This window comes from Adiantum capillus-veneris, chromosome 25 (assembly GCF_014529385.1).
Source record: "Adiantum capillus-veneris isolate H3 chromosome 25, ASM1452938v2, whole genome shotgun sequence".
Classification (NCBI taxonomy): domain Eukaryota; kingdom Viridiplantae; phylum Streptophyta; class Polypodiopsida; order Polypodiales; family Pteridaceae; genus Adiantum; species Adiantum capillus-veneris.
This window is the reverse complement of record NC_140955.1, coordinates 81,371,187-81,384,990: the sequence shown is the minus strand read 5'-3', so window position 1 is coordinate 81,384,990 and position 13,804 is coordinate 81,371,187. Positions and strand designations below refer to the sequence as shown.

The following is a 13,804-nucleotide window of genomic DNA, read 5'->3' as shown; positions in this document are numbered from 1 at the left end:
CCCACATTAAAATGACCTATTTCTTGTTCGGCTTCTTTATTAGCCCATTTCCAAATCCATTTGGACATGTTGAATCCAATCCTTTTGCTCCTTGATCCTTCTCTTGTAGCCTTCCATAATCAAAAAATCAATAAACTCTAATGCCACTTGTAACATAAATCATGATATTTCCAATAGAGAAATTTGTATCTAAAATGGAGAAAGAAGAAAAATAGAGAATATAATAGAAGAAAAGGAAATTACTTGTACCTTCAATAACCCTTGGGCACTTCTTAGCTTACATTCAATAGATCATAATCACAACTTAAAAACATGCACTCACATTCTCAAATGCACTTGCACTCTCAAACAGGTCAATACTCTCAATCATGGGCTGCTTAAAATTTAGCCTAGATTTTTACTAGAAATTGTGTGCTTGCTTTTTAAATAATAACAACGATCTCTTCAAATAGCTTAAAATTAGCTTGTCCATTGTTTTGGAAGCCATAGCTCCATATTTGTGTGGAATAAGACACATCTTGTTAGAATCAACATAAAAGCTTAAAGATTGTTGTGAAGTGCTCCTTAGCTGCTTTGGGCTTTTCTTGAACTTCAACCAAAAATTTGAAGTGCACGAGCAAGAGCATGTGTGTGTGTGTGTGGTTTGGGGGGGGGGGGAGGGGAGGAGGGAGCTTTTTCCAGACTTTTGCTCAACTGTTTAAATAATAACAACGATCTCTTCAAATAGCTTAAAATTAGCTTGTCCATTGTTTTGGAAGCCATAGCTCCATATTTGTGTGGAATAAGACACATCTTGTTAGAATCAACATAAAATCTTAAAGATTGTTGTGAAGTGCTCCTTAGCTGCTTTGGGCTTTTCTTGAACTTCAACCAAAAATTTGAAGTGCGCGAGCAAGAGCATGTGTGTGTGTGGTTTGGGGGGGGGAGGGGAGGAGGGAGCTTTTTCCAGACTTTTGCTCAACTGAGCAATTTAAAAAAAGGATTGCTTTTGATTTTAGAGCGAGCTTTTTGAAGCGAGCTTTTTGAAGCGAGCTTTTTTTCTTAATCGCTCTCTCTCTCTCTCTCTCTCTCTATATATATATATATATATATATATATTCCTCTATTCCTCCCCCCTCCCTAATGCATAGTCAAGAAATCCTCATTTGACAAAATACAAGGCCTCACTAAGAGGGATCTTGAAACAGCATGGGACATAGTTACAAAAATTTTATTCTTCTCTACAATCCCTGTTACCATCTTATAAATGTGTACTTAGCCTTAGAATACAAACAAAAGACTCATGTTGGAATCAAAGCCCAACTATAATGTACTCAAGACTCTCACTATGAAAGTCATAGGCAGTTTAGATCAATGAAATGGTATTGCTTCAACCCAACTAGATATCAAAATACAAATTGCCTATCTTCTGAACAGAGCCAGCAGTAAGAGCCCTCATGAACAATGGCGCCAATGAGGGATGTGAAATTTACAATTGAAATACCAAGGCACACACTTTGCTACTTCTCAACTCTAGAAGTTGGCAGAGAAATGTGGCTTTGAATCATGGACGAGCCCACCGAGGTGACCTGCTCCTTGACCTTGCATTTGCAACTCATTTGTGATTGTTGTGAAAGAGTGAAAGAGGTATGTGGATACGATGGAGAATAAAGGGAGGTTTCCTTTCCATGCAATTGATTGTAAGCCCTATACAAAGTTTCCATTATCTCTTTTCCAATGCCTTCCTTTGAGAGGATCAACTCCCAAGCTGCTTTGGAAGCCCTTTCCAAGGCTTCGGCCCACAAGTTCATGTTTAAGGGAGACAAACAGATCTCTCTTTGACTTCTTTTCAGCACTAAGAGTTTTCAGAGTTTGACTTTGTTCAACCATAGATGTCGTATATCTCTTCAACTTTTTGTGTGTTTAAGCTGTTTGATGATCTTATGGTGGAGATCATCAAAGGTACCGTCCATCAAGAGAGACTCCAACACCTGTTGCGGGGTCACAACTTGTGTTGCACCCGTCGTTGACGAGCATGCTATTGTTGCGGCCACTGCTTGTGCAAGTGGACACTAGCGCCCACTTGCACATATGAGAGAGAGAGAGAGAGAGAGAGAGAGAGAGAGAGAGAGAGAGAGAGAGAGAGAGAAATGTTATATTAAATGTCCAATGTCTGGGTACAAAAATAAAATGAAGTAAAGTGAAAGGCTAAAACTAAAAGACTAAAATTGTCAGACTGAAATCATCATCATCATCATCATCCATGCCCAAGGATGCCCGGCATCGAGAGTTATTCAAGAAAGTATTGCATCGGTTGTTGAAGAGCTTTGTCAATGTTCGTCTTTGCAAATAGTCATACTAGGCATCTCCCATGTCGTGTTAGAATAGTCATGATTCTCTGGTGGAGCCTCCGTACACACACACACACACACACACACACAGGGGAGACAGAGGGGAGAGATAGGAATATGAATATATATATATATATATATATATATATATATATGTATGTATGTATGTATGTATGTATGTATGTATGTATGTATGTATCTATCTATCTATACATACAAATATATAAACTAAAATAAAAGCTCGCTCCAAAAACTTATTTTGGAGCTAAGCGAGCTTTTTTTTTTTAATTGCTCAATTGAGCAAAAATCTAGAAAAAACTCCCTCTCTAAACTCGCTCAAAAACTCAACTCTCTGTGTGTGTGCGCACTAATGGAGAAGAGAGAAGAAGACAAGACTTGTGTTTGCAGGGGAAAAAATAATAAGTGAAGTGGGTGAGCGCCTACCCTAACTTGTCACATGGGGCTTTACCCCAAGGCCTAACCGGCCACATGGGGCTTTACCCCTACAACCTCTCACGTAAAGGCCAGTGTGGCCGTGAAGGTGAAAACAAAAGAAGAATGTACAACACATGTACAAGGTCGTTATCAAGTATGACCTCAATCAATGTCTACTAGCTTAGTGAATCTGTGTGCATCCAACTCAAATTGTGAAGGAAGTATATAGTAATTGACCACATACTGTTGGGTAGAAAGGGGGGAGACCGGTTGCTTAGAACACTTCAACACTTGCTCACATACATCACCATCAACCTGTCAACCTCTTTCCCCAATTTTCAAGCGCACGCGCACACACACACACACGCACACACACACATACTAAAAGCATAGAATTGATACAGACAAGCTGTAAGAGGGTGTAAGAACATGGAAGAGAAGATGTAGACTTAATTAAGGAGTACATAACAAACACAAAATAGCTTAAGAGATGGAATATGGAAAATTGAGGGCATCTACATAAGAAAGGCCTAAAATCATAGTCCCAAACTCCACGGCACCTCTCTTGTGGAGTTGGCATTTGATATTTTGATTTATTATTGGTGCCAAAATTGGAGGTCCCTCTTTTACACTTTAGTTCCGCTTTAGTTATGAGTGGTACACACTAGTTATTGCATGACCCTCTTAGGGTGGGTTCTCACTGTCCTATTTACAAAGGAGCCATAGTGGCTTATTTCTAAAATACTGTGCTAGGATAAAATGACTGGGAGAGTTATTATTTGCCCGCGCCTCCTCGTCAACTCCCAGAGTTCCAATCTACAAACCATCATGCACTCACTGTTAGTAAAATTCAAATAGATAGCACATAATTAACCATTAAGCCAACTAAACTATTAAACCAGCTATCCCAATTATAGTTAACCACATGCAATAGGAGGGTGCTCAGTCTCGTAACATCCCTCCCACCAGGAATAGCAAAGAATCAACTGGACCGTGAGTGATTTAAAGTGTGGAGAAGTTCTGGGAAGTTGCGAAAAACAATTTCAGGCATCGATTTGGCATCCTCTTGAGGGTGGCCTTTGAAGGTCAAAAGATAGCGGTTATAAACCATGCTAGTGTGTGTTGTGGTGGTCTCGTGATCAACTATTTGTGCATGGATGAGTTGTTCTTCTTGATCCACAAGTGAAGGTGGATCCTCATAAATGTGATGTGTAGGTAGGGGTCCTCTGAAAGGTCTTAAAACACTAATATGGAAAGCATTATGAATGAGCCAATGTGAAGCTAGGTCTAAACAAAATGAAACATCATTGATCACAACAGAAATTTTGAAAGGACCGTAAAAACAAGGAGCGAGTTTTAGAAAAACCTTAGTATCAACACTTTTGATCCTTCATTTTTCAATGCGAAGCATAACATAATCACCTTCTTTAAATTGGTGTGCCTTGCAATGCTTGTTAGCATGCTTATGTAAAGTTCTCGTGAGTGTTTAATGGTTGAATGCACACTTGCATAAATATCATGAAAGTTAGCAGTAAAATCATCATCAACAGGCACAATATTGGAAAGATGGGAAGCAGGAGTAGGCAGAGAATGACCATAAACAATTTCAAATGGAGATTTACCTATTGCAGTGTCAGTAGTGTTGTTATATGCAAACTATAGAATATGCAGATAATCATTCCATTTATTGGATTGAGAAGAAACATAAGCTTTTAACAAGTCAAAGATGCTGCAATTAGTGACTTCGGTTGGACCATTAGACTCAAGATGGAATACAAAAGTAAAATCAAGTGTGGTTCCAAGATTTTCAAAAACAGTAGTCCAAAAAGCACTACAAAATTTAGAATCTCGATCAGATATTATAACTTTAGGCAAACCATGATGTGAAAAGATAGCTTTAAGAAATAGAAGTGTAGCTTGATGTATAAGTGGTTGTGTGCAAGTAGTTCAAATACACGTGTTAAATGCTCTTTATGTTCTTGTTCTGATTTACTGAATACAAGAATGTCATCAAAGAATACAATCACAAAATCTTGATGGTCGATGAAAATTATGTTCATCATGCGTGTGAATGTGGCTGGTGCGTTTGTCAAACCAAATGGCATGACAAGAAATTCATAGTGTCCTGTTTGTGTTCTGAAAGCAGTTTTGTATATATCTTGATCAAACATTTTAACTTGATGATACCCTGATTTGAGGTCAGTTTTACTAAAAATGTTTGCCCCTTTTAGGTTGTCTAATAGATCATCCACTCTAGGAATAGGAAACCTATTCTTGATCGTGATCTTGTTTGAAGCCCTGTAGTCAATACACATACAAAAATTCCCATTTTTCTTCTTAACAAGAAGTACTAGAGCTCCTTATGGTGAACTACTAGGTCTTATAAGTTCTCGATCAAGCAAGTCAGTGATTTGAGTTTGTATCTCCTCGTGTACAGTTGGATTTACACGATAAGGTGCTCTACAAGGAGGTTCACTACCCGGTATAATATCTATTTTGTGATCTTCTGGGTGTGAAGGTGGTATTCCAAGTGGTAGATCATGCATAAAACAATTCTAAAATTGTGAGAGAAAATCATAATGTGAAGAGTTATGTGAGGTTGGTTATTCAACGGAAATTTGATTTACCAACACTAGGTATGTCTTTCCTTGTTTTCGAATGGCTCTTTTGGCTTGATTGTTAGAAAGGAGTGATTTTTTTTAATGTGCTAGTGTTGCTTGGATGGATAATTTTTTATTATTATGAGCGAGAGACATGGTACGTGTTTTATAATAATCAAAGGATCAAATTCATGACAAAATGGCATTCCCAAAATCATATCAAGAGCATGCAATGGTGCTACCAAAAATGTATGTGCTTGTGTAAATTCACCAATACAAACTTCAACAGTGACTTGGGTTTTGCAATTAAAACGTTGATTATTAAAAATAGTTTTGACTTTGTGAGGTGAAGAAATTCCAGAGAGAAAGAGTTGTTGTGCCAATCGTGTAGAAAAAAATCATGGCTACTGCCATCATCTAAAAGTATGGTGACACTTTCACCCTTGACTATGCCTTGCACTTTAAACAAAGTGTGAGGAGACATAGGAGTACCTGAAGATGGGTTGTCATCAAGATCATACTCAGGATATATCCCTCATCGTAATTAGCTTCCACTTCATTGTCGTCTCGGGATTAGCATCTTCGATGAGGTTAACAGTAGCACCATTGGGGTAATTGTTGTTGAAGGGTTTTTGGCTTGGATCATGGTTGACTCCATTGGGTTGGCCATTGCTCTTAGGAGGACTTTTTGGGCACTTATCTGCATAGTGACCATATTGAAAACATTTGAAACACTTCACCTTTTTATTGCCATTACAGTTTTGAGCAGGACATTAGTTGAAAGAAGTTTGGTTTCCTCATTGATGCGTGTTGTTGTTATTGCTATGAGGTTGAGAAGTTGTAGCAAAATTGCCAAATCTGCGTCTCTTGAAAAAGGTATGGCTTTAATGTTTGTTCTTGTCAAAGTTAGGAGAGAAAGAAGCTCTCTTGTTACGGTTAGTGTTAGCAATTGGTTCAGTGTGAGAGGATTGTCCACCTTTCTTATTCTCCACATTAAGGGCCAAATTAATAGCCTTTGACAATGATTCCGGTTCAAACATATCTACCTCAACACCAATTTGTAGTGCTAAGCCAAATATATATTTACGCTTTAATTTCCTGCGGCTAACATGTTCAATAGCTTGCAATTGATTTTGGAACTCTTCCAAAAACAATTAGTATAGCCTTGGACATCTTCATTTTGACCCTGTCAAATTAAATCCCACTGGCGTCGTGCTTTAGCTTTATACTGTGTGGGTAAAAATAGCTTTTTGAATGCATGCCAGGTACTTGGTCTTTTTCCGTGCAGTTTGGTGGCGTTCCACCACAGTGCAGCGCTACTGGTGAGACGATTTGATACACATTTTACCATTTCACATTTGGGAAAGTCTTCATCATGAAAATAGTCATCTAATTGAATAATCCATGCTAGAACCGTGCTAGCATCTTTAGTGCCATCAAAATGCTTGAAAGTGAAGGCTGTTCTGCTAATTTTGTTTTGCTTGGGTGCCGGTGCAGATTCTATGCGTGCATAATGCAATAATTTATCTTCAAGCTCTTGCCTTTGCATGCGTTCATACGTGAGAGATTGTTGCATATTGGCAAGCTGCTCAGCAATTGTGGGTGCGTGTGGAAGGTGTCATGATTGCTTTCTTGCTTCTTTTCTTTTAAATGTGTGTTTTGAAATTTAAAATGGCTGTATGGAGATTTTTAAAGATGCAGCATGCAAAATAGGTGAGAGAGAATAAAAGAAATGACAGAAATAAAATGTACTTGGCTTAAGATTGCATTGGCATCCAGTCTAGAATGGCGATGTGTGAGGAAATTGCCGAAAAGGTGAGTAGCCAGACGGTTGGTTTGTAAGTCGGTCAAGTTCGTGGCGTCCAATCTCCCGTGTCCCCAAAAAGATGATGACAATAACAATTTAAGAATCTGATCAGCCTTCGGAGATGATGAACCGGTGATGGCTAGCTTCAAATTAATGCCTTTGATATTTTCGACAAAATAATTTTACTCTTCACAATAAAATTTATTTTGTAGGGCCGACCTCCGTTATGTCACCCAAATTGTCATCTGGTATTGTTTCGGTGGAAAATATTGGGTAACTAGACTCACAATAGTTGAAAACGGTATAGCTTGAGGGATCTTGAGCAATTCAATTGTGAATGAACTCCAGTTGAAGGGTTATATATATATATATAGCTTCGATTGAATGGGGTACTTTGCAATTGTAAATCTGGCCAAAATCTAATTGAAGAGTGCCAAGTCTCTTTGCAATGACCTGTGAAAACGGTCGATGAAGGACGGCCAAACTTTCCGTGCTTGTGGTGGCCGACCAAGAGATTGTGGTGTGAATGGCTTCTTGAAATGAATGGCCTTTGGGAGTTAGCTTGGGCGATCAACCAGGGGTAAATTAAGGCCTTTCTTTTATTTCCATAAAGTGTGTGGACACGCTAACTTGAGAAGTCGACAGCGTGCAAGCAGGAAGGGCGGACGACGTGTTGCAGAGAATTGACGAGGATGCCTTGCAGAGCGGGTTTTAGGCCGCGAGGTAGAAGAGTAAAGTGATCGGTAGGCCTAGGCGCCCCTACTGGGGGTTGACTATGATGCCTTTGGTGAAGGTCGCCAGAGAGGCTTTTTTCTGGTAGACATTGGTCCCACGCCCACTCGGACAGAGATTAGACAATTCTCAAGGGCTTTGTATGTGTGTAGGCGGGTCTCTCACGACCGTGGAGAGCCGGAAATCTCAGTTTTGATTAGCTCTTGGATTAATTTCCTTTGCATAGTAAACCTCTACAACTTGATTAAGCTTGTTTCTTCCGCTTTTCCTTAATTATCCACCAAATGTATCTCTTCAACAATCTTTCCTTGGAATCCGATGTTGGTTTCGGATCATAAAATTCCTCCAAAGCTCTTCAATCATCGCCTTCTTCTTGATTCTTCACCCACATGTCTTCACAAATCTACAAGAGTTAATAGTCAATTGAAATTTAAATTGGCCATAGCGAGTCTCGATCGTTGTTAAGCAAATTAATTTGTCGGCTTATCAATTTGTCGATTGATCACTGATTAGCTTCAATTTGCGGACTTGATATTGTTGATTCGTAATTTAATTGCCATTTTCCTTGAACCTATTGCTCTGATATCACTGTTGGGTAGAAAGGGGGGAGACCGGTTACTTAGAACACTTCAACACTTGCTCACATACATCACCATCAACCTGTCAACCTGTTTCCCTAATTTCCAAGCGCGCACACACACACCTAGACTATCACATACACACACTAAAAGCATAGAATTGACAGAGACAAGCTGTAAGAGGGTGTAAGAACATGGAAGAGAAGATGTAGACTTAATTAAGGAGTACACAACAAACACATAATAGCTTAAGAGATGGGATCTAGAAAACTGAGGGCATCTACACAAGAAATGCCTAAAGTCATAGCCCCAAACTCCACGACACCGCTCTTGTGGAGTTGGTATTTGATATCTTGATTTAAAATTAGTGCCAAAATTGGAGGCCCCTCTTTTACACTTTAGTTTCACTTTAGTTATGAGTGGTACACACTAGTTATCGCACGACCCTCTTAGGGTGGGTTCTCACTGTCTTATTTACAAAGGAGCCATAGAGGCTGATTTTTAAAATATTGTGCTAGGATAAAATGACTGGGATAATTATTATTTGTCGGTGCCTCCTCGTCAACTCCCATAGTTCCAATCTACAAACCATCATGCACTCATTGTTAGTAAAATTTAAATAGACAACACATAATTAACCGTTAAGCCAGCTATCCCACTTGCAGGTAACCACATGCAACAGGAGGGTGCCCAGTCTTGTAACACATACTCCTCACCAAAGCTGCACATATCTCGCATGTATATCACAATAAACTACAAAGTGCCCCTATGCTCAAAGTCAATATCAGCCATTGCATGGCCAACTACTCCCATTGAAAATGCACCTACCACAAATGCAATCTCGGGTCTCAAGATTAGTATCTCATACATGAGACTCCCGAATGCTGATGCAATCCTTGCAATCTCTGCCAACTTGACTATCTCAATCAAATTTGGCTCAGAATTCTACTCATGGCAATCATCTTGACACCTGGACTTTGATCCTTGGAATCCATCCTCGTGTCCATCGCATATCACATGCATACCAAAAGCACATGTCTGTCTTGAATACTGTGTGTCGAGAGCAATGTCTAGCTCCACTTCACACACATCAGTCTCTAGCCTAAGAATATCCATGAATGACGAATCACGATTGAGTCCTTAGTTCTCAAGTCTGTCATCGCATCCACAAATGACAAGTCCTACTGCACAACTATCTACACAACTGGCTCAACATGCTCACCAACTGGAGCATCATGCAGTCGATTTGCAAAGGATACATGCCTTGTCTTTCTACGTGGCTGCGTATTCATGAAGACTATGCCATCTTGAACGTGACATACTCGCATCACATAAATTGTGCTAGCACTAACACCTTTCACTATGACTAGTTGTCCACAATGCAATCTGAAATAGTGCTTGTCTAGCACTACCTGGAATCCGCTGTTTTGTAACTGACTCATAAAGATCAAGCTCTGCATCAACACTGGCACATAGCATACATCTCACAACACGTATGATGCACCACTCGACAATAATAGCCTGGCATCGTGTGCAGCGACTATGTCATGCATAACCATCAACCAGACGCACACGTAAAAGCATACCACTAGCATATGTGTTAAATCACTCATGACTTGGTGTGACGTGAAACCTAGCACTCACATATAGTATCCAATGTGAAGGTAATGTGTCATCAATTTACATAATAAAGTCAAGAGTAAACATAAAAGCAAACTTGACATCTCCGTCATGTGTAGCCTTATACACTACCTCTGCTCTCCCACATCAGTCAAAGTGATAACATTTGTCCTGTGTTGTCTCTTATGATATCTCATCCATTGAAAACAATGCCTACGTCGTACATGCCTTGTATAACCATAATGCCAACATACAATGTCTTTGTGTCTATGAGTTCTTCCTCTAATAGTAAGAATCTCTCTAGACTCATTTGTGCCAAAAGCATTGCACAATTTCTATCATAAATCTCTAGTTGTACATGCATCCAAACTAATGCGATAGACAAACTCAACAAGGTGCAACATGATCATCGAATGTGCAAGCGGTTGTAAGTCCTCCCACTCAGTGTAAGTCATAGATTGTAGCCTAGCATACATGCCCTAGAGTGGCAATACTTGGCCCAGCTAAGTCAAGGCATCATGCATATCTATTTTCCAATGCTCGAAGTTTGAGACGTCAAACCTTGATGGTGATAACCTATGAACAAGATCAAGCACAAATCAATCTACTGACAATAGGCAAAGCCTAGCTTACTCATACACCAAGCGATGTCAAAATACAACATATATTTTGGCATAAGCTGTCCAAGAGAACTATCACCAATATGGCAATCAATGTAATGAGAAACATGAGAAAAGCCGCTTAAATGATACCAAAATCGCTCTAATCCAAGAGCCTATATAACCAAGAGCACCATGCGGTAGCTGATGAATCTATCATCAACAATCTCCCTCCTAAAGAAAGTACTACATACATGTCAAAGGACCTAATCCGAGGAGCAAACACTCAAGTCCACAAGAGCAAACACTCTCACAACGCGATGCCAAAACACTATGGCAAAGCAACAACTGAGTGCTACAAGCAATCAAACAGACTTCAAATCAATGCGCATAAACGACGAAGTCGTTGGGAAAATCCGAAAGAGTTCAAACAGTATTCAGCCAATCTGCCAAAATAACCATGACAATGCTGGTATCAAGAGCAAACCATCCACATCAAACCGCACTAAAAAATACATGAGCTTCCCCAAAGTCTCAACTCTTTGAACCTAGAAATCAGACATGCAATTCTAAATAGAAAGTGCACTAACCGCACTCCGCAAGCAACACAATCACTAGCAAGAACCTAGATGCAAACCAACCAAAATATGGCACAAATTGATGCTAAAAAATAGTTGAAAATCAGTCCACATATGCCACTGTAAAACGGAGAATATCATCACCGAAAAGCACACATCATGTGCATTCATGTGGCAATACAAATGAGCATCAAAGCATGCACCAAATGTGCATCAAATGAACATTTGAATCAAATGGAAAATTAGCTCACAATCATGCCAAAATGCATGCAAACTCTTTGCAAATCCGTGCACCACACTCTCCAGAATCAGCTCAATCAAAGGAGTCAACACGCATAACTTGTGATGAATCCGCTCTCAAATCTCGACAGTCCACAAGAGTGCATACATCCATCAAATGTTCTCATGTGATAAATTTGATGAAGTTTTCAGCCCACACTCTCTTCACTGGGAGAAAACCATAAACGCAAAAAACAAGAGAGCAACCAAGCTTAGTCCGAGCTCTTTGGATGTAGCAAATTATCTCCAAAAGCACTTTAAATCAACACAATAGGCTTTAATGGTCTGCATATCAATCTACAAGTGTATGTCTACGTATGCATACAAATACACATGCCAAAACTCCTGCAATGCAAAAAACCTGTATGCAGAAGGACCATAAAAAATAGACCACCCTGCTATTTGAAGTAGATAACTCCCAAACTGTGCCGAATTTACAAAAATTTTCTTCTGTAAAGTTGTAGAGCATGCAAAAATGTTAGAATTGACGGGAATTGACCTGAAATATTGATTTCAACTAGAAGAAATATGATCTCCAAACTCTGCAATTTGTCTTGCACGACTTGCAAGCAGTTTGAGCAACATAACTCAAAATTGGTGAGGATTCTGATAAAACTTTTTCTGCAAAGTCGAAGAGCACAAAAAATCGGTTAAGTTTGGGGGGAATCGGCTTGAACACACAATTTTGACAGACAAAAACATGCTGAAGTTTTTGTTGTGTTTTGTCTGCTTCTTTGCCGAGCTCCAATGGCGCTCTCCAATCCTCAAGCTCTGATACTGCATGAGCGAGAGTGTGTGTGCATGTGTGTGCAACAATGGAGAAGAGAGAAGACCCGTGTTTGCAAGGACAAAAACTCACTTTGAATATGTGAGCCCCTAATTATATTATGTATATGAAATAGGTGAAGTGAACGAGCGCCTGGTTTGACCGGCCACATGGTGCTTTACCCCAACAAATATTTTCAATTTACCTGTGAAAGAGGCTAAAAATATATCATTTCAACAAGCACCCTCATGTAGAGCATCAAACAAAGACAAAAAACGAGGAACTGGAAGACTATTGATGAATTTGATTTTTTCTACTTGATAAGGAGATATTTTACTTGTAAGAAATATTCCTAATTCACTCTCTAAAATGCTCAAAATTTATGGTCATGAAGTCGAGAAAATGCTCAGTCAACAAATTCTATATAGACTTTGGAATTCCCAAAAACATTTCAAAACACTAAATCTATGCAGAAATCAAAGTTTTTGTTATGAGCCGGCATATATAAGAATTTTTCCCTCACTATATCTATAAGAAGCTTACCCTCAAAACATTCTTTTTGACTTTTGCACGTATGCTTGTGCTTGATCATACGGCTCAACTGCTTCACAAAAATAAACGATAGCTACCACTCTTTTCAAAAGAATTGTGCACTCAAGGACTCGCTAAGAATCTTGCATAGAGCTCTTTGCACCTATGGCTTAACTTGCATGGCTCTATGTGCTTTTCACAACGACAACAAAAGAACACCAAAACATCTAAATAAATGTTGATGTATCATTCGATGCCGAGTGCTTACAAACTTTGAGGAGGATTATGCCATCTTTGTGCTGTGTAAGTAGCTATTGCGTGGAGTCTTATTTTGCTATTTTAGTTGGCGCAAAATGAATTTTTTGTGTTTGACTAGGTTAGAAACCATGTCCACTTTGTGTGCGTTACAAGCTTTACTCACGAATCATAACGAAAGATATTCGTGTACTCATAAAAACTCAAGGTGATCCAAGGAGTATGTGGAGTGTGCAAACTAAGAGCTTAGAGTAATATTGTTTTGAAAAGAGCATATCATAGCCATATTTGGTCGACAGTGTGTCCCTAACTTTCTTGTGAGTGGTCAAGGGAGACAATCTCATCTCGTATCTTGTGAGAAACTTCTCGATACCCTCTCTCCGCTTTCGACCCCATTTGCTTAAGTGAGACATCTTGCAATTGTAATATGATAAGGCCCGGTTTAGACGGAGCGACGGAAGAAGAAGTGGAGCTTAGTTGTAGTAAACCTCCCCTCTTCCGGACGCGCCATTTCTTTTCCACTAACCCCCCCTCGGAAGAGAGGATTGCCGTGCAGAACAAGACAAAGTAAAGCTGAGCAGACCAATGAATTGCGTAATATATGGAAAAACCTTGTTTTTGTCAGCACTTCTCCTCTCGCGCAAGGCACAAGCTGCTTCCTCTTCCATCGCGTCGTCTGAACCCGGCCTAAGGT

General features: G+C 39.5%; 1 pseudogene; it reads right to left on the bottom strand.

The window, feature by feature from the left end:
- Positions 1–1,512: 1,512 nt before the first annotated feature.
- Positions 1,513–13,778, bottom strand: LOC147425168 (uncharacterized; annotated as a pseudogene).
- Positions 13,779–13,804: the final 26 nt, after the last annotated feature.